We start from the raw sequence: 22,438 nt of genomic DNA on the forward strand, positions 1-22,438 counted from the left end.
TCCAAATCGACGAGGTGTTCGAGAACAAGGCATAAGTGGTCTCCGAAGGGGCATTTCTTTGGTTTAAGAACAACGCCAGCGTTTTGCATGCACATCAGTTCAATATCCAGACGTGAGTTCTGTTCGCTGAAGGTGCGGCCAAAGATGACAACGTGGTCGAGAAAACACATGCAAATCTTCCACTTCAACCCATGAACAAGTGTTCATAAATCATTCGAAAGTCGCCTGCGCGTTGCACAGTCGAAAAGTCATCACGTTGGTTTCAAAAAAAGGCTGTCAGGTGTTACAAAGGCTGTCTTTTCTTTATCATTAGGATGCATAAGAATTTGCAACTGGCTGGATCTTAAGTGTACAGAGGAAAAGTAAGAGGACGAATGTAGACAGTTGATGGCATCATCAATACGTAGAAATTGGTACACATCTTTTTTATTACAGCATTTAATCGACGTAATCGCTGCAAAATGTTCAGAATCAGTCTTTGTTTTTAATGAGAATCACTGGAGCTGCCCATGGACTCACCGACCCTTTTATGAGCCCGTTTTGCTTCATTTATTTCTCCTCCTCAATAATAATCTGGTGGTCGGATGGTGATACGTGGTATGAACTTTGTCTATTCAGATTGGCTGAGCCCGCGTTCATGGTATGACGTGTCCAAGAAGCAGGGATTAAGGATGATTTGTCCCTCTGCGCAAAGTCGAATGCAGAGACGTGCGTTGAAGCACATGCACCAATATTTGGCGTTCACTTGTGCTTGGCTACTTATTCACCATTTAAAGAAGAGCTGTTTTCATACTGTGACTATAATGCTCTTTCGGCGCATCTCTAAGCTCGGTCACCAATAAGGCCTCGTACTATCCGCTGACGACGGCTAACTTTGGACCATCTGGTAGCATCACTGGCTTTGTGGAGCAACTGACGGTCCATAAGCCAGCGCGTTCACCTCTCATCGACACTTCACAATGTTGGATCAACGCTTTTTTTCATACACCTGATGTACAGTGTAAATTATTAATAAAGCAAACGCGGCGACGCATGGCCGGCACGCTCCGGCAACCGCTATGCAACCGCTATCGCATTTCATTAGAGGATGCACAACTTATTCAGACAAAATTATTGATTCGATTGCTTATAACTTCCAGCAGTTTGCAATTAGTATGATCGAACATGTGGCTCTGTATTCTACAGTACCTCATCTGTTCCAAACTTTCACTTCATCGTCCATTTAGGCACCTTGCTAGATTGAATCCAGGTGTGCTAGAAGGTAAAAATTTTCGTCTATGACACCACAGAACTTATTCTAAAGTTTAATCAGCCTATTATCTTCAATTAGTTTGGAATAAAATACAAATACTGGGCGGCCGTGCACTGTATCATCGCATTTCCTATTCTTTTTTAGCAAGTGCTGACTTTTTGACACTTTATCACTGTGCTATACATTTCTTAAATGAAATGTAGCGGCAGATGATCAAACTCCAGGACCTTGTTTGTAAGTTTTTGTGCCCTCTCTCCACTGGTTAAGCTTTATACTCAATGAATGCATGAACAAAATGTTTTACTATGCATCACCACTGCGAAAAGAAGAAATACCGCAAGTGAATTTTCATCTACTGCGTTATTTATTCTCAGAGTGGTGACGTGAAAAGGCAACAAATGAAATCTACTTGTAGTTTCTATAAGGTTGACGTGAATGTCTGGTTCAAGACAAAAAAACCATGAGCAAGATTTAAATTCAATGTGAATAAAAACAGACTTTGTTTTTCAATGACGTAGTTTTTCTGAACCAATATTTTATAGTAATATAACACATACTGATAGAGTATTTCACATAAAACAAAAGTAATAAGACTGCAATTATTTATTTTCTTGGGGTGTTTGTCAGACTGTTGAGCCACTTCTGTTTTTCTTTATGGCAACAGACTGTCGCAGACAGACAAAATGTCTCATTATACTGACCCAAGAAGGGCTTGAAATTTGCTCAAGACGTTTCAATATTACAGGAGCAATATAAAAGTCACTCAACTATGTAGTTGTTGAAAAAAGTTACTGATCTACTCGCTACATTTACATTACTACCACAGGGAACGGAAAGAAATGGCTCGATAGGTTGTGACTGATATTTGATTTTGGGATGATATGACAAAAACATCAGCATGCCAATAACCTATCACAACCCCACATGCCACATCATGCCACAACATGTTCACGTTGTTGTCGTGGAAAAGTAGATAAGTATACACAGCTTATGTTTAGTAGGACAAGGCACACAACCTTGCTGCAGCCCAGTGGTGAAGCAAGGTGTTGGCACACCGGACTCAGGCGCCCCCTCCCCCTTTTCGATTTTGTTCTCCCGTAGTATACATAACACAAAATGACACTTGATCACATCTACGAACCGTGCACCACTTGAGATTATAGTAGTGTTTCTCCTCCAATTTTTTCCCACCGAAAACAAAATCTGCCTATGCCCCTATGAAAGCCCACACATTCTGGTGTTCACTTCAGTGTTGTGAATCGGTGCTCTGATCATGAGTATGCAAAATGTGAAGGCACACATTACGCGCACATAAGAATAACTGTACATGCGTACGGGAAAATAAAGTGCTGAAGTTCAAGCACTTGCATACCAGTCTGAGTTCAGGATAATACGGCAGATTTTGCAAAACAGTCTATACTGGTCAACTTGGCAGCCAAAAAAGAAGACATCACGAATTGCATCAAAGTTCCCCAAGAACAGCTAGTTAAAGCCAAGGCCATGCCTTAAGTCAAGAGAATGGTCTTGCGCGGTGTATTACACTACGTTGTGGCTGTTCTTGTTTATGTAGCCAAAGCTAGAGTGAACATAAATGTTCTCTCTGGCCACTGAGGAATGAAGAGATTTTGTCACTTCCGAAGCCTTTCACATTTCAGCATATTTACATTCTCAGCAAGGTTTCTTTGCAAGAACCTTTAGAATTTATAAATTTCAGAAGTAACATATGAATTGAATTTACTGATACAATTATGCCCCAAAACGATTGCCAGCTGGAAATATTTGTTAGAAGGAGACGTCTGCGCACCTCAACAGATAACAGAGGGAATGCGTTAGATGCAGCCCATATTTTACTGCATTTGGCAGTCTGTGCTAGCTAGCGGTATAATAATTGGCCAGAGGAATCCAAGCTCCCCAGAAAAGACCGAGCTATAGAGTAATAATGACAAAGAAGGTTTATCTAAGCGTAAGCACAAAAATGCCACAATGAACGAGATTCATGGTTTCACTGGCATCCAAACAGAAGGGCATGTCATTCAAACATGTCTTACACTGGACTGTTATGAACATAGCAAAACAGAAGATTGCCTGTTGACAATTAAGCGGGGGAAAGAGAGCTGCAGCTCTAAGCAATTGTCACACATCATTCATAGAACAATAAAGTGGATGTATACACTTATGATGCTGACACTACGCTCTTAAATAAAACCCTGGTAATGACATCAGTATTAGTTAATGTAGCAATGAGGCTCTGTCGGGGTATGTAATGATCCATATCGCCAATGGGAAAAGATAATGAGGTGAGCAACAGGAATCTAGAAGTGAATGGGTTGTAGCAAATAAATTGTGAAATCTTCAGGTGAGTTAATACAACGCCGCTGCTTTTGGTGTCATTTTTAATGCCAACAAAAATGTAGGCATGTGTTTTCAACTGCAACAAGGTGTATTGCGAGCAATGTAAACAAACATTATGCTATATATTTGGATGCTTTTAAAAACAAGCTAAAACGTGTTTCATATAATGCATGACAACTTCATACACACATACATTTATTGCAAGCTTTAATGAATATATCACATATGCTGAATCGTTTCTTCTCAGGTGAAACTTCGATTACTGCAATATTTGTCGAGTTCATTATGACAAGATATAGAGCAAATGCACATTAGTAAAAAGCAAAAGAAAGAGTGCGTCACCAAGCCACGCACAACGATATACATCTGCGCTCAATGATAAGTATCACTGACCAGACAATTTACAGAACTCTTTGAACTATTTGTAGATGCCATCTCGAAATTGCAGCGCGCAATACCGCTGCCACTGTAGGCCTTTTCTTTGTTGTAACACAAAGGGTTTGTGCGTGTTGCCATCCGCATTCCTGCTAGCTGTAAAAGATCACCGTCGCACCAAATGCAACTCATGTGGTAGGAGTTGTATGCGGTAATGACGACAACAACAAGCGGAGTGCGTAATATTCCTCGAACACAGATGACTACGGCGACGCAACACATGCGGCCGAAAAACGTCTTGTGAAAATGCAATAGAGCTGGCAGAGCTTTCTAAATCGGTTAATAAGCGTAAGGTATCCCATGTAAGAAGGTATAATATTGAGAGAATTGAACACGCTCTGAAGAACCGTTGAAGCGTTAAAGCAGTGAAGGAACTTGGGATACGCAAGACTCAGATATATGCACTAAGGAAGAAGGAGGGCGAAATTGTTACCAATTTGGATAGGATATAGGTAAAATAGCGGAGGAGTTTTACAGAGATCTGTATAGTAGCCGAGACAACCACGACCTTACTATAAGAACTAGCAGTAATCATGACGCCCTAACACCCATAATGATAGATGAATTCAGAAAACCCTATAGAGCATGCAAACACGAAAAGCTTCTGGTGAGAATCAGGTAACACCAGATCTGCTGAAAGATGGACGACAGATTGTGTTAGAAAAACTATCCTACCTGTTTACAAGGTGCCTCCTTCCGGGAAGAGTAGCCGAAACTTGGAAGAATGTTAATTTCATCTTAATTTATAAGAAAGGAGATCAGAAAAACTCGAAGAATTACAGGCCTATCAGCTTGCTGCCTGTCCTATGCAAGCTATTTAGAAAGGTAATTGCTAACAGAATCCAGGAAACAATAAAATTCAATCAACCAAAGAGCAAGCAAAATTTCGAACAGGCTACTCAACAATCGAACAGAATCATACTATCAATCAGATTGTAGAGAAATTCTCAAAATACAGCCAACCACTATACACAGCCTTCATAGATTACAAGAAGGCGTTCGATTCAGTAGAAATATCAGCAGTCATGCAGATACTGAACAATCAGGGCATCGAAGAAGAATGTTTAAACACCCTGTGAGAAATATACAGGGAATCAACTGGTATCATACTGCTTTTCAAAAAAAGCAATCAAGAAGGGTGGAACGCACGAGGATACAATCTCCCCTCTGCTAATTACGGCCTGCGCACAGGAGGTTTTCAGAGGCCTAGAATGAGAAGAGTTAGGGGTAAGAGTTAATGAAGAGTACCTTATTAATCTGCGCTTAGCCGATGACATTGCATTGCTGAGTAACTCAGGGGAAAAATTGCACCTCATTGTTATGGTGTTAGACGAGGAGAGACGAAAGTTAGCTCCTAAACTTAATCTGCAGAAAATCAAAGTATTGAACAAGAACCTCAAAAGACAACAGCGCTTGCAGATAAGTAATAGTGCACTAAAATTTGTGAAAGACTATGTCTACTTAGGACAGGTGTAGTGTTGAAAAGGGAGGGAGACAGTATCTAGTTGGAATAGCTAGAAGACGACTACGACGAAGAGCTGAGCTCGTGACAGCGACTGATGCCCCTTAAACCAGACAGTTGATTTTAGGCAATAAACCCTCTTATAATTTGGTGGAGGTACGGGGTAGTCTTTGAAGCTGGAACTAAGAAGTCGCACCTTACCTCAAGTGCCAGCAATGCCGGAAGAGCCCTCCAGCCAAGGTACCTCGCATGTTTCCGCCTCTACATGTCCCGGCGTGTGGCCACTGCGTCACACACCGATCTTCAGCGGCACTGATGGCCAAACGTTCAGGAGTGACTGGCTACTTGCCACAAGGTGAGTGCAGTGAACAAGTGAGACGATGCGGCTAAGCTGACCTATGTAGGCTTTTACTTGTCCAGCGTCACTAGTCTCTGGTTGCGCAATCAAGATGCCGACATTGCCAGCTGGGCTTCGTTCAAGACCTCATTTTCGCAAGTCTTTGACCGCCCTGCTGTGCGAAAATTCCGCGCAGAACAATGACTTCGTGAGCGCGCTCAACAGCGAGGAGAGACCTTTACTAGCTACATTGAAGACGTTGTTGATTTGTGCAAGCGGATAAACCCAGCGATGCTCGAAGCCGACAAAATCAAACAAATCCTCAAGGGCATATGCGACGATGCATTTCAAATGTTGTTAGCCAAGGGCACACAAACCATAGCTGATCTCGTCAGCTTGTGCAAGAGTTTTGATGAATTGCGCAAGCAACGCACCCAAACACGGCGCTCTCTGGAACAACGTGACTCGATCGTGGCCTTGACTCTCGGAGACCAGAGTGACATGTTGGCTCGCATAAAGCAGTTCGTGCGTGAGGAGGTCGCTCGGCAGCTCTCCATTTTATTGAACACGCCCGAACCAGCACAAACGCATCTTCTGGCCCCAGATCATATGGCCCCTACCATAAGGCACGTCATACAAGATGAGGTAGCTGACGCCTTGCGTTTGGCTCGTTCACCACCTCTGGAGGCCGCACCGTTGACGTATGCGCAAGCTGTTACAGCCATGGAGAGCACCTCGGCAGACCACTTATGCTACCTCACTGGTCCCTGTTCAGTCATCACCGGCTCCGTTCAGCCGGGCAATCGCGGCGTTTCCGAATCTGTGGCGCACCGCAGACAACCACCCGATTTCCTATTCTTGTGGTTACGCAGGACATGTGGCTCACTTGTGCTGCCACCGCCCTCTCGTTTACAGTGACACCATTCAAACATCACCGCCCGACTCTCGGCGCTTTAACTACACAGCATGTCAACAAGGATCCTCTTCACCCGAGCGCCCACCCCCTCAGTCAGTCACTGATCTCCATCTCACCGACGTCGCTCCCTGTTACCTATGCACCGTCAACCCGGCCCTTCAGACGCGGAAAACTAGATGCCGCAGTTTCCGATGCACAAACTGCGTTGTCGTCGAAAGAATGAAGTCCTTGCATTTCTCCGACAAACCTCATCGACGTTTTTGTGCATGGTTACCGTACCATTGCGCTTGTGGACAATGGTGCTGCCGTTTCAGTAATTGATTTAAAGCTTTGCCGCCTGCTCCAGAAGGTTACCACGAGGCCAAAGGGATTTTCCCTCCGTACTGCCAGTGCTCACCATATTCGACCATCAGCTGCCTGTACCGCCCGCGTTCTAATCCGAGATGTTTTGTATACCGTTGAATTTCCTCTGCTACAGGCTTGTTCTCATGGCGAGATCCTCGGCTGGGATTTTCCGTCTCGTAATCATACGCTTATTGACTGTGTTCGTGCTGAGGTAGCCTTCTCTGCGTTGTGTGCCTCATCTCCGGAACTTGCGTTGAACAAGCTGTTTGCCACCGACGACATCGACATACCACCCACTAGCGCAGCGTTTGCTCCGTGTCTTGTTCCGATGTGTCTAAGCCTGCAGTGTTGTTTAAGCCTTCCCAAACATTCTAAAGACGCAAGAGCCTCGCGGTGCCGTTTGCTGTCCTAGATGATTTGGCGGGCGCTACCAATTTGTTTGTCACGAACCCCTTTCCGTCTCCCACAACCTTCCGTCACAGATAATGTATTGCAACATTTCAAGACTTAGACGTTTCCTGCATCTTCGGCCTTGACGGTGAAGGTGATTTTCAGCTGAATGCACTGACGCCATCTGCCCGTCCACCTGTTCACGAAAACATTAATTTGTTTGGCCCCCGAAATGACAGCGAACTTGAAGAACCACACCGTGAGAAGCTTCTAGAACTTCTTCACTAGTTTTGCGGCTCGTTCAATTACCAGCAGACGTCCTTAGGCCGAACGCACACCGTTGTCCATCACATTAACACCGGCTCCCAAGCGCAACTGCGACAGCGTCCCTACCGTGTATCTCCTGTTTAGCGTCGTGTGATCACCAACCAAGTGGCCGACAAGCTCCAACGTGGCATCATTCGGCCATCCAGTAGTCCTTGGTCCTCACCTGTGGTACTTGTGAGCAAAAAGAAAGACGGCTCGATTCGCTTCTGCTTTGATTACCGCCGTTTAAACAAAGTTACGCTTAAAGACGTATACCCTTCGCTGCGCATCGATGATGCCCTGGACTGCTTGCAAGCCGCTGAACTCTTCTCATCACTATACCTACGGACCAGTTATTGGCAGGTTCCCATGGCACCACCAGATCGCCCAAAAACTGCTTTTGTGACACCCGATGGGGTATACGAATTTATTGTGATGCCCTTCTGCCTTTGTAGTGCGCCACAACATTCGAAAGGATGATGGATAGCTTCTTGCGAGGGCTAAAATGGAAGACATGCCTATGTTATTTGGATGATGTCGTTGTTTTCTCTCCTGATTTCGACAGCCACCTCCATTGTCTCGGCGAAGTCTTGAGCTGCCTCACGAGCGCAGGCCTTCAACTAAACATCAAGAAGTGCCACTTTGGAGCTCGGAAGCTCACAATACTTGGCTACGTTCTCTCAAAACATGGCGTCCTCCATGACCCAGAGAAGGTTCGTGCTGTCGCCGAGTTTCCGAAGTCTACGACCATGGAAGCGCTTCTCTGATTTGTCGGAATGTGCTCATACTTTCGCCACCTTGTGAAGAACTTTGCTTCGATAATTGCACCACTGACACAGCTGATCACTGGCGATGGACACCTCTCTGATTGGTCGCCGGCATGCGATGATGCCTTTGCAACATTACGCCATCTCCATACTTCACCACCTATTTTACGCCCCTTCGACCCTACTGCTCCAACCGAGGTGCACACGGATTCCAGTGGCATAGGACTTGACGCTGTCCTTGCTCAACGCAAGCCTGGCTTCTCGGAGTATGTAGTTCCGTATGCCAGTCGCACCCTAACCAAGGCAAAGCACAAATACTCGGTTTCCGAAAAGGAATGTTTGACCATTATTTGTGCATTACAATAATTTTCTCCTTACTTATACAGACGCCAATTTGATGTTGTTACAGATCATCATTCAGTCTGCTGGCTCGCTTCACTGAAGGATGCTTCGGGCCGGCTTTGACGTTGGGTGCTACGTTTACAGGAATTTGATATTCACGTCATTTACCGCTAAGGCCACAAGCATACCAACGCAGATGCTCTTTCTCGATTGCCTCTTCTTCAGCCATCACACCTGTTCCCTTTGCCAAAGCTACCATCAACGGCATCGATACCGCTTACATGCCTTCGGAAGAACGCAAGTACCCTTGGATAGTCTCACTCATCGACGTTCTCTCCTCGTCTTTGGTGACACCACGCCAGCGTTTACATCGTGTATTACGTCGTCAAGTGCCCCATTATGCGATACGGGATACCATGTTGTACCGTCGCAACTATCAGCTGGATGGTAGAAAAGGGCTTCTTGTTATACCTCGCCAATGGCGCTCCAACATGTGCGCGTACTTCCACGCAGACCCTCAAAACGCCCACGCTGGCGTTTTGAAAACATACGACCGGCTTCGCCAGCGATTTTTCTGGCGCGGAATGTACTCTTACGTTCGCAAGTACATACGTTCCTGCACTGAGTGTGACTGAAGGAAAACAACTTGTCTTGCCTCTGGCGAATTACAACCATTGCCGTGTCCAGATCGACCGTTTGATAGAATCGGCATCGACCTCTACGCTCACTACCTTGTACTTCTGCTGGAAATCGCTGGATTATTGTGGTGTTGACCACCTAAGCCGTTACGCTGAAACCGCCACTTTGCCAACCGCTGCTGCTCGGGATGTCGCCTTGTCCTTCTTGCGTAGCTTTGTAATTCGCCATTGCGCGCCACATGAGCTACTTAGCGACTGTGGGCGTGCGTTTCTATCGCAAGTCGTCCAGGAGCTGCTCAGTGAGTACCGCATCATTCATCGCACCCCTACAAGCTATCACCATCGAAACGGTTTGACGGAGCGCTTTAACCGCACGCTCGGTGATATGCTCTCTATGTACATATCCTCCGACCATTCTAATTGGGAATTAGTGCTCCCTTTTTTGACGTATGCGTATAATATGTCCACGCAAGCAACTACTGTGTTTTCACCTTCTTTTTTCTAATGAACGGACGTGAGCCCCTTCTACGCTTGACACAATAATTCTTTACCGCCCAGATGCTTCAGAATAACGCCCAGCCCCCGAACTTGTTCAGTGTGCTGAAGAGTGCTCCAGTTAGCGTGTTCATTTACGTCCGTCGCAAAAGGTCTCCAAGAAGAATGATTTAACCAAGACAAGCCTGCTCACAGCTTTCCCGTAGGCTCATTTTTATGGCTTTCGGTTCCATTCCAGTCCCCTGGCCTCTAGCGAAAGTTTGCACCAAAGTACAATGGTCCGTACAGCATCATACAATGCACTTCACCAATCAACTAAGTCGTCGAACCAATCACACCTGCCGATGACAGAAAATGTCGCGGTCTTGAGACACTCCACATCAGCCGTTTAAAATTTTACTATGATCCCCTTGTGCTTGCTTCGCCGTGAGTCGCCAGGATGGCTCCTCTTCACCACAGGGGCAAATGTAGTGGGGAGAAGGAGATAGACAGTATCTAGTCGGAGCAGCTAGAAGACGACTACGACAAAAAGCTGAGCTCGTGACAGTGACTGACGCCCCTTAAACCAGGCCGTTGGTTTTAGTAAATAAACCTTCTTATACAAGAAATAACCGTTGAGCCGAACAACGAGACTGAATTAACTAGAAGATAAACAATGGGATGAAGCACATTTGGCAAGCACTCTCAAATCTTGACAGGTAAATTGCCACTATCCCTCAAGAGGAAGGTATATAATAGCTGCATCTTGCTGGTACTTAGCTACGAAGCAGAGACCTTGAGACTTATAAAGAGGGTTTAGCTTAAATTGAGGACGACACAACGAGCGATGGAAAGGGAACTGGTAGGTGTAACCTTAAGAGACAAAAAAAGAGCAGAGTGGATTTGCGTACAAACCGGGGTTAAGAATGTAATTGTTGACATCAAGAAGAAGAAATGGACATTGGCCGGGCTTGTAGCACGTAAACAGGGTAACCGCTGGTCAATAAGGGTAACCAACTGGATTCTCAGAGAAGGCAAGCGGGTTAGGGGGAGACAGAAAGTGAGATGGGCAGATGAGATTAAGCAGTATGTGGGTATAAAATGGCAGCAGCAAGCACAGAACCAGGTTGACTGGCGGAACATGGGAGAGGCCTTTGTGCTTCAGTGGATGTAGTCAGGCTGATGATGATTTAGGATCGAAGCTCCTTAAGCCGGCTCCCCACCGTATATAGCCGCCGAAACTCTTTGAAAAAGAGATGCAGCACAGCCGCAAAACGAATGAAAGAATCCATCAATCTCAAGCCACTGCGCCGGAAAAAAACACTGGTGCGCTCGCGCCCCTCTCCCACGTACCTCCCTCTTTTGAGATTTTAAATTGGAGCAAGTTGCTAGGAATTCATCTTGATATTAACTGATCTTAGCAGTCCTCGTCGCTCAGTGTTCTGCTGAAATCAAAATGCCTCCCTCTTTTTTAGTTTCTCACTAAGAAAGTTTCTTAGTTTCTCACTAAGAAAATATGCCTCCCTCTTTCTTAGTTTCTCACTAAGAAAGAGGGAGACCATCACGTCGACCAGTCGTTCGCCCAGCGGTTGGTACGTTGTCTGGGCTGCCACACACTCATTCACTCAGTCGTTCCCGCAATCGAGCGCAGCAGCCGCCTTCCGCAAAGCCCCCCCTCCCCCACCCCTGCCGCCTTCATAAAAGCCAGCAGTGATATCAAACGCATAGTCGTTTGCATCTCATTACCAAGGAGCTTCGCCCATCGGTTCTATTCGTACACGGAGCTGCTAGTTTTTGCTTCACTTGCGTTGACGCTGATGCTGCGCGATGATGGACGAATACGATGGTCAACTTTTGGCTTTGATTGAGGTATGAAGACATTTGCCCTAATAAATGAAACAAACCGTCTTCGCAAACTTCGTAACAAATGAATAAGTGACGGTGTATTGGTGAAAGAAACCTTCCGTAGGAAAAAATACATCGTTTGAAGAGGCGTCTTGGACTTATTAGATTTTGTGTATTTTTTATGCGGCTGGCAAGTGAATTGAAAAGGTTCAATTTAATTTTAAAATATTTTGTTTTGTTTTCCGATCTTTTCAGGAATGACACCCTTGGATGTTTCGCATCCTTCAACTACTTTTTTCGCTGATCGATGGTGATTGAAATGTGAAAATACCCTACACCTGATAAAAAAGATATATCAAACATCACGTACTCATCTGGTTTTCCGCACTTGTTGACAGGTCCATGGCGCTCCCCCCATCCTCAACGAGCCTGTCCACGAGACCGCGCGTGCGCTATCCGACCTTTTCTGGGCAATGATTCGGGATTAACGGGGTTGCTAAAAACAGGTATGCGCCTGCCAAGTGCAATGAAATAACAAAACAGTTTTACCTCGCGCAAAGACTATATTCACTCCCGAATACAAAACTTAATAGGTCACAGGCCCTTACGCTCAGACTACTGCAGACGGACACGCACTCTCACTTGAGCGCACTTCACGCTATTTATCCTGACGTGTTCCTCAATGACGCTTGCTTCGCATATGGGGACGTAGCCAAGCTGGCGCATATGCTCTGAAAGTGCAACATAATGTACACGAACCCTGACACTACTTCGGTCAGGTGTGAGGCAGCCCTGCGTGGTTCCCTCCTTGTCCACCACTTTTTGGGCCGTCTAGCAGGCCGGCGGAGCAGCCGAAAGGCTTGGCCCAACGGTCCCAACGTGGGAGTCGCCCACGCAGCGGGCGACTCTCACGTTGGGACTGTTGGAGCCGCAAAGCACGAAGCACGAAGTGATGAACCGGTGTTACCCACAGGAGCATGTCAATCGCTGCTAATGAACATCGAGAGACAGAAGACTGATTGTACATAAAGACACGTGGTTCGCTTTTAGTTAACGGGCAGGTTGCGAATTTTCATAAGCAACGCAAAGGAGAAATCTTCCACAGGCACTACCTTGAAAGTCAAGACCCAGGGCTTCATATAAGTAGGGCGGCCAGGGAACGGCTGTGTGGAGCGAGTAGTTGCTTTTTTTTCAATCAAAACACTCGCTAGCAGACGTTACCTGTGTCGGCGTTCGGAGACGAGAAAAAGGGGAGCGTAGAAAAGGTGGAAGAAGGAGAGGAACGTGCATGCCCTACGAGTGTGTAAACACTGCTGCGAGGATGCCTAGAGGAGAGAGGGGAAAGTAAGCGTATGCTAGCAGACGCTGCCTGCATCGGCGTTGCGAGGCGAGAAAGAGGGGGAGCGTAGGAAAGAACAAGGAGGAGGGCGCCCATGCGCAGTAAGGGTGGTCACGCGTCACACTATATTGACCTTGATAATAGATGCTTGATTGATATGTGGAATTTAACGTCCCAAAACCACCATATGACTATGAGAGACGCCGTAGTGAAGGGCTCCGGAAATTTCGACCACTTGGGGTTCTTTAACGTGCACCCAAATCTGAGCACACGGGCCTACAACATTTTCGCCTCCATCGGAAATGCAGCCGCTGCAGCAGGGATTCGAGCCCGCGACCTGCGGGTCAGCAGCCGAGTACCTTAGCCACTAGACCATCACGACGGGGCGATAATAGATGCTTCGTATCTAAAAAATAACATATGTTTAGTAAAACACGATTTGGTATTACATTTAACAGTCGAGCTGTTCTAGGGCTGGGCATGACAGATGGGTGTACTAATCAATAGTGTAACTGTTTCAGTCACGAATGAAGCAGTATTTTCAGGTGGCATTGATTAGAGATGCGCACCGAAGAGCCGACAACCAATGTGGCGCCGCGCTGAGTGAGAGCAGCAGAGGCGCAGTAGAGACGTGGCGGTGGGATGTGGGCAAAAGAGCAGCGGACATTGCTCTCCGCCGGGCCCATTGTGAAGGTGAGTAAGACTTCTTGGAAGATGACGCCATTTGTTGTGAGTGGCAGTAGGAGTTGGCCCGACAGCGCTTAGCTGCTTTGACAGATTTGAATGCGTTGAAATGTCTTTAATTTTTGCAAGAGCATGCATGCATGTGTTTGTAAGCTGATATGCCCAACTTAGAAGTTCAACAATTCGGCAGGGTGGATATAATGGTAATTTATTCCTAAGGAAAAGAAAAGCACAGTGAAAAAACGGATGAAGAAAAGGCGCATGTACACGCGCGAAAACACATACGCGCACTCGCTGGTGTAACCATCCCAAATTCATTTTATTGCGATAAAAATTATATTGGCACTATCGGCCGTATTTTGCTGCTGGCGTCGGCGTCGTCGTCGGTGTGGCCGTCACTCACCGTATATGTACACGTATCTGTATATATATATATATATATATATATATATATATATATATATATATATATATATATATATATATATATATATTTGAAGGTATGGGATATGGCACAACGGGAGCGTTGTCAACGAGGATATTTCACAACAGTTTCGGGAGGGGTCCTCCCTTCATCAGGGGTTGAGTTATACTGACATGAACTTCCAAACTTCGTTGCTGCCGCGTCCCTCTCGCCTTAAAAAATGTTTGCGAGAGTGAGAGGGAACTAAAAAAAGGGAAAAAACAAAAAAGGGGGAGAAAAAAGACGAAAAAGAAAAAGAAAGAAAAGAAAGAAAGTAAAAAAGAGAAAGAACCACTGTCAACACTGAGAACGACAGTGGTTCTTCCTCTTTCTTACGCCTGCAGACACCACCTGTGCTTGCTCACTTTGACGAGGACGCTCTTACCATGATCCACAGCGATGCCCGCAACGTAGGTTTAGCCGCTGTACTCGTCCAGTGGCAAGACTCAGACGAGCGAGTGATTGCATATGCAAGTGGGACGCTTTCCTGTGCCGAGTCCCATTATTCCACAACGAAAAAGGAATGTCTTGCTGTTCTATGGGCAGTTGTGAAGTTTCGTCCATACCTCTACGGCCGTCCCTTCCACTTAGTCAGCGACCACCACTCCCTTTGCTGGCTGACCAACTTAAAGGACCTATCTGGTCGGCTAGCGCGCTGGAGCTTACGCCCACAGGAATTTGATATGACGGTCGTCTATAAGTCGGGACGGCAGTACTCTGATGCCGATTGCTTATCCAGGTCACCTGTAAAGCAAGATGATGTCTCAGAAGAGGATGACATCGTGTTTTTAGTAGTGGTCTACACGGTCACCATTTCGTCTAAGTAGAAAGAAGACAGCGAGTTGCTTCCTCTTATGTATTTTCTTAACGGCTAGTCTACAAGCGTTTCCAAGATATTTGCAAAGAGCCATGCTATTATTCTGCTTGCGCAGTGGTGTCCTATATAGTAAAAACTTTTCCTCCAGCGGAAGTGCCCACTTACTTGTCATCCCGACATCCATTCGCGATGAGAACCTGAGCGGTTGCCACGATGAGGCAACCTCTGGCCACCACGAATACACGCGCACTTTGGCCAGAATCCAACAGAAGTACCAACGGCTGAAGCTTCCAGGCACTGTAAAGCATTACGTCCGCACGTGGCTTGATTGTCAACGACAAAAACCGTCACCTTTAAAACCAGCCGGATTGTTGCAACCAGTTCAAGTGCCCACAATGCTTTTCGCACAAACTGTAATGGACTTCCTTGGACCATTTCCGACTTCGCATACTGGAAACAAGTGGGTAATTGTCGCTACCGACTATCTTGTTCACTACGCAGCAACAAAGGCTTTATCAAGCGGAGCTGCATTAGAAGCGGCACAATTTTTCATTGAAAATATCGTTCTGAGAAATGGTGCTCCTAGAATTACAATAACGGACAGAGGTACCGCTTTCAAGGTCATGCTCCTTAAGTCAGTGCTTCAGCTGAGTGGAACAGCGCATCGAAGAACAACCTCCTACCACCCACAAACAAACGGCCTGACAGAACGCCTCAACAAGACAATTGCCGGTATGCTGAGTATGTACTATCGGCATCAAATGAAACGTGAACAGCGGAGCGCATGGCACAAGCCTTATCAATGCATAGTGCGTGCCGTCGACCAGTCATTGACACGGACAGGCCCGCACATCCGGTGTGGCAGCACTGCATGATCCCACTATAGTGCAATATTTTTGCTTGTGTTAAGCTTGTGTTAAACAGAGGTTACGCTATTTGCAGCCGAAGGTGAGTATTGTAGCACGGTTCGTCATCACGGAGTCCATCATCATGGAATTCCTGGCTAATTCTACTTATAGTAGACAAATGTTGGTTCATAATGCTTGCAAGTTCACGCTGTTTCACTTCGTGCCGGTAAAGTGAAACGTTTTGTGCTCTCTCTTCCGAACAAGCACTTGGCGTTTCGAGTTAAAGTGATGCATTTCGGGTCGGTCTTTGAAAGAAGGGTGCAGGTGAAGCAGCGTTGGCGAATGAGATAAGAAGATTGTTTGAAAATTAACCGCAAACCGATCATATTTTTCTTTTCATTTTATCGTTCCAAGTCACCGATTGCACTGCGATGCTGAAGTAAAAGCAAGGAATTGCGAGTGATACGATCAACAGCGCTTGACACCATTACCACCATATGAAAACTAGAGCAGAGACGGAGATAACGCGCTGTAGGGGGATCGCGCAGTGCTGCCAAACCGGATGTGCACGCCTGTCTATGGTGATAACTGGACGGTCAACACTAAACTGTTTCTAATGCTTGAAACACGTGCTCCGCTGTTCGGGTTTCATTTGATGCCGATAGTACATCGACGTGGATCATAAAAATTGGGACCATGTTCTACCATATGTGACGTTTGCCTATAATACGGCGCAGCAGGAAACTACCCGAAGCACGCCATTTAGTCTTCTTTGTGGCCGTGAAGTCACGATAATGCTTGATGACATGTTTCTGCACGACTGCGACGAAACAGACACGGATGTTGAAGCCTTTACCCAACGAACTGAAATGGCGCGGTAGCTAGCACGCATGCGAATCGCCCAGCAGCTGAGTTACGACGCACAACATTATAATCTACGACACCGGTACGTCACTTATCAACCAGGCAAAAAAGTGTTGGTCTGGAACCCTATTCGCCAACACAGCCTTTCTGAAAAGCTACTGAAGTAGTACTTTGGTCGCTACAATGTTCTACGGCACCTAAGTGACGTGAACTATGAGGTAATTCCTGACAGTTTCTCTCGAACTCGCCAGAAAAAATCTGAAATTTTACACGTTGTGCGGATGAAGCCATATTGCAGAGAGCCGGTTGCATAATACGTCAACTACATTCTCTGCGTATTTTGTAACAGAGCCTCGGGACGATGCTCTTCCTGGAGGGAGGCAAATGCCGCATTCAACCTGCAGAGAAGAGCTTGCGCAGCAAGAAAGGAAGACGAAGTTTTTGCCCGGTCCTCTTCACGAGCGCCTTTTATTTAATTAAAGTGATCTCACTATATCCGACTTCTGCTTTGTCTGCGTCATGACACTAAGCTTACCATTATGCGTGTAATCTTGGTTGATTGATTGATATGTGGGGTTTAACGTCCCAAAACCAATATATGATTATGAGAGACGCCGTAGTGGAGGGCTCCGGAAATTTAGACCACCTGGGGTTCTTTAACGTGCACCCAAATCTGAGCACACGGGCCTACAACATTTCCACCTCCATCGGAAATGCAGCCACCGCAGCCGGGATTCGAACCCGCGCCCTGCGGGTCAGCAGCCGAGTACCTTAGCCACTAGACCACCGCGGCGGGGCTGCGTGTAATCTTCCAATTTGTTGCTATCACGTTCATTGCGTCACCTTTGCGGCAAATCTGTGTCTTTTTTCCTATTCCAACTACTTGTAATATCAAAGGACCTAAGCATGTAGGTGCGCTAAAAATACTGGAAAATAATTATTGTTTCATGTTAATAATTTCTTCTTTCATTTTTAAACACATGGCTCAAGAACTCCAAATTTATGAAACTGCATATTCGTGATTTATTTAATTATTCTTTGATACACAAAGTAACTATCAGAATCGAAGGTAATTTACTACCATTAACGACATGTGGCTACAGTGAAATAACGCTTATCTGGACAGATGTGAAAACCTAACGAAGGTATGGTACAGTAACTGATTCTATTATTGTATGCATAAAAGATTTTTACATTTTGCTTCATTCAATCTTGGCAAAAAATCACTCTTTTTTCTCTGTCAGTTTAATGTGTGAAGCACACTATGAAAACAATCAATGTATGCAGAAGGCAACCTTCTCAATGTCTAGAAAAAAAGCAACACAATAGTAAGCAATCTTAGAAATCCATTGAAACATTTTTGTGGCAGTTCTAAATGTTCATTTATCGCAAACTGGCTGCAACTCGTCTGAGCGTTTGAAGGTGGTGTTAATCCCTCGCCCGCCTCATCATTCGTTCACGCTCAGGCAACCATGCACTGACGAAAGTACCTCGAAGGAGAGCCATAAAAATGAAAAATAAGCACTCAGAGAAACGCAACAAATAACGATCGTGTTCACCTTTGCAGTGCTGAGTGACATCACGTATTAGGGATCGTCTTGAACGCATTCTGGGAAGGAAGTGACGAAGTCGTTTGGCCTCATCATTCACCTTCTCGATGACGGGCCAACCTAAGCCACCAAAGGCATTCGCACTAAGATGATGGATACGGGGAACGAAAAGACGTTGTTTCGCCAATATCCGTATTGTATATATATATAATCAAGTATGGCTCCCGATGGCGCAAGGGAATGATATCCAAGACAGTAAGTAAACGACAAACATTGTTGCATAGGTGCTGTCAGAGCATTATCTTACTCCTGTCACAGCAGCAGAGAAAAGCTTGTAGCTGTTTGCTAGCTCCTAATACAAACACTAAAGAACATTTGATGGCTTGCCAAAGTTCCATCACACGCTACATGATTTGGCAGGCCGAGCTCTGTGTTGAACATAACAGCGAGAATAAACGGACATTCTTGAAGTCTTCGAGTTGGATGGAGTTTTACTACGAACACTAAGTGTCAGACAGAAATGGGGTCGATCGTGTTCACTTACTCGTTAAATCCGCTCGATGAAATATATTTATTCTCGTACTATCATGCTATAAATAAAAAAGAAATAAACTTCCTAAGCAACATAAATGTTTTTAAAGAGGTAATATTCTTTGAGATTTACTTCTATTGGCAGCGAAATACTCTCCAATTTATATTATTATTATTATTATTATTATTATTATTATTATTATTATTATTATTATTATTATTATGTCACGCACAGTAAGCAGCGCTATGACCCTTGTGCTGCACGCAACTGCTGCGCTGAGTCGTCGTAGGAAGCAGGAGTGTCTTAAAATATGACCTTTAAAATAGCTTCCACTTTTTCTTGAGCACTATTTTCAATAATGGAAGTGGAAAGCCTCACTCTGCTCATACTGGTCTAACTTCACCCTCCTTTTTTTTTTGCCTGTGACGTTGGGGCCACACGTACGATAAGCCCAAAATCGTTTCAGAATTAGCCCTTTGCGACTTGATATTCCATCAAGCCTGAGTACTTGGGCACATTCAGTGCTTTTGATGTTGATGTCTCTAGAAGAACAAGGCATTGGTTGAGCTGGCTTTTCATTGTGAATTGTGACAGTGACAAATTTCAAACGAGAAGGAAGGAGCGATGTGATTGAGGAGCCTCATATTAGAGACAGGCCGCTTGTGCTGCACTTGCGTTTTCTCTCCACATGTAAAAGATTGAAATTGCAGTATCAGTGTAGTCTTTTGCGCTGGGCAAAAGTTAGGTTGCTTCTGCGCAGCAGTGAAAAGGAAGGTAGGGGGCGGCAAAAAAAGGTGAAGTGAGAGTGAAAAACGGTCTGTCTGCTGTGATCCCCTCTGTGAGGGAAGTTATCTTGTGGTCCGTGACCATTCTTAACGTAGCTTATGGCACAAAAAAAAAACAGGAGAAAATTCCGTGACCATATCTTTCGTGCAGCGTGAACCGAGCAGGAAGGCACACTCTAAATTGTGAGAACAGTTCAATTCACGCAGTTTGAAAATGTATAAATCAGGACATGAGCAATGCCACCGCATTTAAGATCTATTTATTGTGCAACTTTTACAAACGCCGTGAAAGTGCGTTTGCTCTGGGTTTTTTACATGTGAGTTCTTTTGAGCAGTAGCTGCGAATTCAAACTCGAAAGGTGCGTAAGCTGTCGAACGCAAAGGTTCATTATCGAGATAAGTATATGACAAAGAAGGTCATGGGCGAGTGTGATAACGTAACCTCGAGCAAAACGTATGGGATGCCCAGTGAGTGCACTCAAGCCGCCGGGCAAGCAGAGTGGAAACGAAATTTCACTAGTGAAACCAACGCGCGCTCCATCAATCGTTACCTGAGGCAAGCACATCATTTTCAACCCTTGGCGGCACTGACCTCTGTCTAAGCAAGCCGAAGCTACACGTCGGGGCGTTCGAGTTAAATGCACCGAAGGCTGTACTTAGATATCTGTATTCCGGAAATTTTTTCTGAGTATCTCTGCCCATTCCCTGCTTTGGGCTAAAGCCACAACAAGCCTGTGGAGCAATGCTGCCTCTACGTTCGCACGCAAGATTATCTGTCTTATCATACTCAAAACATCTGAAAGCATACTTCACAGTATACAAAAATAGTTTATTCAAACGGAAACAGAATGTTGTGCTGATTGTTATCACATAAACGCATTTCTGCAAAGATATCTTCGCAGAAATGTTAACAGGGCCACTGGCAACACTTGAAGTTTTTTTTTTTGGTGCGTGTTTTCTTAGCTACACACGCTGTTTTTTTTTTGTTAAATACGCTGCAAATTGATACCACTTTCCATGAAATTACATTCACACCTTAATCACGTTGCCCTTCTAGCAGCGTCTGATTAATGGTCTAACGTCAATTCACTGAAGACCATTCCACGGAAGGGTGTCACGACTGTTAGCACGTGCCGCCGGTTCTATTATCATATCGTCGACGCACCCACCTCCCTCACTCCTGGTTTCCAGTAGAACAAAAAATACACGAACAGAGCGGAATGAGAGGCACAGACGTAAACACAGCTGAAACTGACCGAAAATGGCAGCAGAACGGTGTTTTTTGTGAAGAGTAACTGTACCTGAGCACGACTTTTTTTTATTTGTGATTTAGTACGCGGTATAAAAAATTCAATGCAACAACGTTCAGTATGACTATATTGTGTTGTGCTTAGTGTGAAAATTTTATGTATGAAGCTTTTTTTCAGCCGTACTCCCTGTGCGAGAAGATTTATTATTCTTCCTTGGCATAAGGAGATCATGTGACATGCTGCGGATTTCTCTCGATTAAAAGACTAAAGAAATTTAAGGAGACAATTAAACCCCGAGTGACAGGAATAATATTTCTACCATAAACATCCGCAGTACCAACTCTTAAGACTTGTTTTACCCGCACAGACGCTACACGCGGTGACCCAAGCTTCACGGATACACCCATTCTCTTGGAAGTAAAATATACGCTGAGGACTGCATCACACAGAACGAACCCTTTAAACCTAATATTTACCAGCAATAATTTCACATTCACTGGTGAGATAGATAGATAGATAGATAGATAGAGAGAGAGAGAGAGAGAGAGAGAGAGAGAGAGAGAGAGAGACAGGTTTACTTACAGAAAGGCAGAGAGGTCGGCCTGAGCGATAGCTTGCTCTAGCCTGCTACTCTGCACTGGGGGAGGAGAAAGGGGAGAAGAAAGACTAGTAGAGAACAATAGCGAGATAAAGAGGTGAGCGTATAGACTTATTTCTAGCTGAGAAAAAATTTATAGCTGCGCATATAGCCCAGTTGCTTCCAAAAGGCTATAACCGCTGCACAGTTGGTGTCTGGCCATGGGCTCAACATGGTCTCATCAATTAATGGCCTACTCCGATATCGTTCAGTAGAAGAAATTAGTGTTTGTTGCTTACGTGCGTATGCTTGGCAATCGCAAAATATGTGCTCAAGTGTTTCTAACGCAACACAGTGTTCACAATTAGGACCGGTGTCACTGCGACCGATGATATTTGCGTTACGTCTGGTGTACGCCACACCAAGACGAATGCGGTGGATCGCACTAGCGAGTTTCCGCTTCAATTTAAGGGGCATTCGAAACCTCATTTACGGGTCCCATTTGTGAAGTCGCCGTTGTCACCGTTCCGGTTTGGTCTAGTGCTGAAGTGCGTAGCTGCACGTCACGCAGCGAAGCAGGGCGTTCGTGTCAGCTTGTGAAAACGCAATGCATACATCAGGGGCACTGCTTTAGGCACTTTTAGCTTCAGCGTCTGCCTTTTCGTTTCTCAGTACGCCGCAATGCGTGGTAATCCACTGGACAGTGATAAGATGGTAATTGGTTGAAGCAAGCTGAATAAATTCTTTGATTTCTATTGCCAAGATGGTCCCATTTGTTCAAGTACAGCGTGGTAGACCCAATCATCTTCGTAAACATTGAGCTTTAACACTCTCTAGCGTCTTAACACACCTAGGTCTCATATTGGCG

This window comes from Rhipicephalus microplus, chromosome X (genome assembly GCF_043290135.1).
Source record: "Rhipicephalus microplus isolate Deutch F79 chromosome X, USDA_Rmic, whole genome shotgun sequence".
NCBI lineage: Eukaryota > Metazoa > Arthropoda > Arachnida > Ixodida > Ixodidae > Rhipicephalus > Rhipicephalus microplus.